Consider the following 2500-nt stretch of genomic DNA (forward strand, 5'->3'; position numbering starts at 1 on the left):
GCTTCGCCCGGGCCTTTCACTTATGGCCCGGCCTGTATCAGCTTTTTATGGCTGTCTCATTTGTTTGTCTGACACTCGGTGCTTACCGTAGCGGTGGGATTGCCAGCAGACGCTCCTGTAGCCGTGGTGTAAGCATCTCGCATAATCTCTTTACGCTGCTTGCTTGCTTGTTTGAGATTTTCGAAGTTCTGGCTTCGCCCGGGCCTTTCACTTATGGCCCGGCCTGTGTCAGCTTTTTATGGCTGTCTCATTTGTTGGTCTGACACTCGGTGCTTACCGTGGCGGTGGGATTGCCAGCAGGCGCTCCTCTAGCCGTGGTGTAAGCATCTCGCATAATCTCTTTACCAGCACGACGGCTGTGTTCTGCGGGCTTTGTCTTAGGAATAGCGTGGGCACACAATTCTCTAAGTAATGTACAAGTGTGGCGTTCGGCTCGCCGCAATGCATGCAACACCTCTCTTCATGTTCTATTGTTTGAATGATCTGCCATGCACAGTGGTAACCTAGGCGCATTCTGTGCAGAATGACTTCGGTACCTCTGTTGTTTATTTCAGAGAGTGCCAGTGGTTCATAGCCTGTGGCGTCTGAGTACCAGCTGGCCGAGGGGGAGGATCTCGTTTCCTCTCTGTGAAGCTGCAGGAGGAAGGAGGTGGCCGTCACCGTACACTTCCTCCTAAGTAATTTTCGGCTCTGATGTATTATCATGGGACTAGGGGGATCCAGTTTATGATGATTCTTCTACCCTGTGCAAGAATCCTCTGTGTCAGTGTGAGGATGGTAGTCAGAAGGTAGATATTGTCAGTGGGTGAGTGCTGCTGAAGACAGTCGACGGCTCCTTTGGAGTCTGTGTGTATGACCACGTGTCCTTCCCCCATGGACGCGTGTCTCAGTGCTCCCATGATAGCAACTGCCTCTGCCTGTAGCGAGGAGGCGTTGTCTGTTACCCTCATGGATTTTGTGGCATCCCTTGCTGCGAAGCCGGCGCCTGCAGTGTTTGGTCAAGGGATCGACCGATCCATCCGTGTAATATGTTCTGCTGCCCGGAGGGGTGATGGTTGCAATGACCCTCTGGGTTTCTGCCTTTAGGCTAGGCGTACAATATTCACTCTTTTTGCTTGCCAGTCTCATGACCGAGAACTCTATCGAGGTTTGTGCCCACGGCGGAGCTTCGACAAAGTCAGAGTGAGGGGAGTCCATGCCCTTGGCCAGAAGTGGGTCTTTGAGCTGATGGCGTATTAACACCCTGGCTGTGTGAGACAACCAGGAGTTGTTTGCAAACAGCTCGTTATCTTGTTCTAGGCGTCCCGACTATTTTATGTCTTAGGCTTGTGTTTCCTAGGAGCCTGGATGACCTTTGATAAGAATTGTGCTGCTATTAGATCAATTCGTGAGGCCAAGGGGAGAAGGTTTGCCTCCACTAGGAGGTTGAGGACCTTCGCCCACCTTGGGGCACCCAGAATGACCCTGGCGGCTTCGTTTTGGACTGTCTCCAGTTGGTCTTTGTATTTTCTCTTAATGCTAATCAGAGCGAGGGAGGCATAGTCTACAATGGGCCTGAGAGCATGTACATAGAATGATCTTAGTACTCTGTGTCTGGCCCCTATGCGTCCTCCACTCATTGCTCTCATGACAGACAGTCTTGGTTTTGTTCGGTCAACCAGATACTGGACCTCCTTCTGGAAGGAGAGGGTCCGATCTATCTTTCCCCCAAGGTAGAAGTAGTCCTGAACCCACTCCAAGTCCATTCCCTGGATTTTCAGACTTGTGCCTTGAACTCTCTGTCTCAGAGCCATGGCTTTGGATTTGGCTGCAGAGATCTTTAGTCCTGTTCTAAACGCTCCTCGGATACCAGGTCCAGACAACGCTAGGCTTTGTTTAGGCAGTATGGGTCAGTGGAGATGATAGCAAGATCGTCTGCATAGGAGATGATCTTGCACCCCACTGGGAGGTTTATGTTGAGGATACAGGACATTAATGTATTAAAAAGGGCTGGACTGAGAACCCCACCCTGTGGCGTTTCCATTCTCTATGTGTGCGTGGTGTGTGTGTGTGGGATCATATATATATATATTATATATAATATATATATATATATATATATATATATATATATATATATATGTATATATATATATATATAATTATATATATATATTATATATATATATATATACATATATATATATATATATATATATATATATATCTTATTATATATATATATATATATATATTTTATATATATATATATATATGTAATATATGTTATATATATATATTATATAATATATATATTAATAATATAAAATATATATATATACATATATATATATGTATATATATATATATATATATATATATATATATATATATATATATATATGAACACCAACAGTTTTTTTTAATAAGCATCAACTGTTTTTCTTATATATGAGGACACAAGGTCTTGAAGTACACCTTGCCTCTCCAATCCTACTCCTACTCTCCTTCTTTCCCGAAG

This window comes from Penaeus monodon, unplaced genomic scaffold (assembly GCF_015228065.2).
Source record: "Penaeus monodon isolate SGIC_2016 unplaced genomic scaffold, NSTDA_Pmon_1 PmonScaffold_1129, whole genome shotgun sequence".
Lineage (NCBI taxonomy): Eukaryota > Metazoa > Arthropoda > Malacostraca > Decapoda > Penaeidae > Penaeus > Penaeus monodon.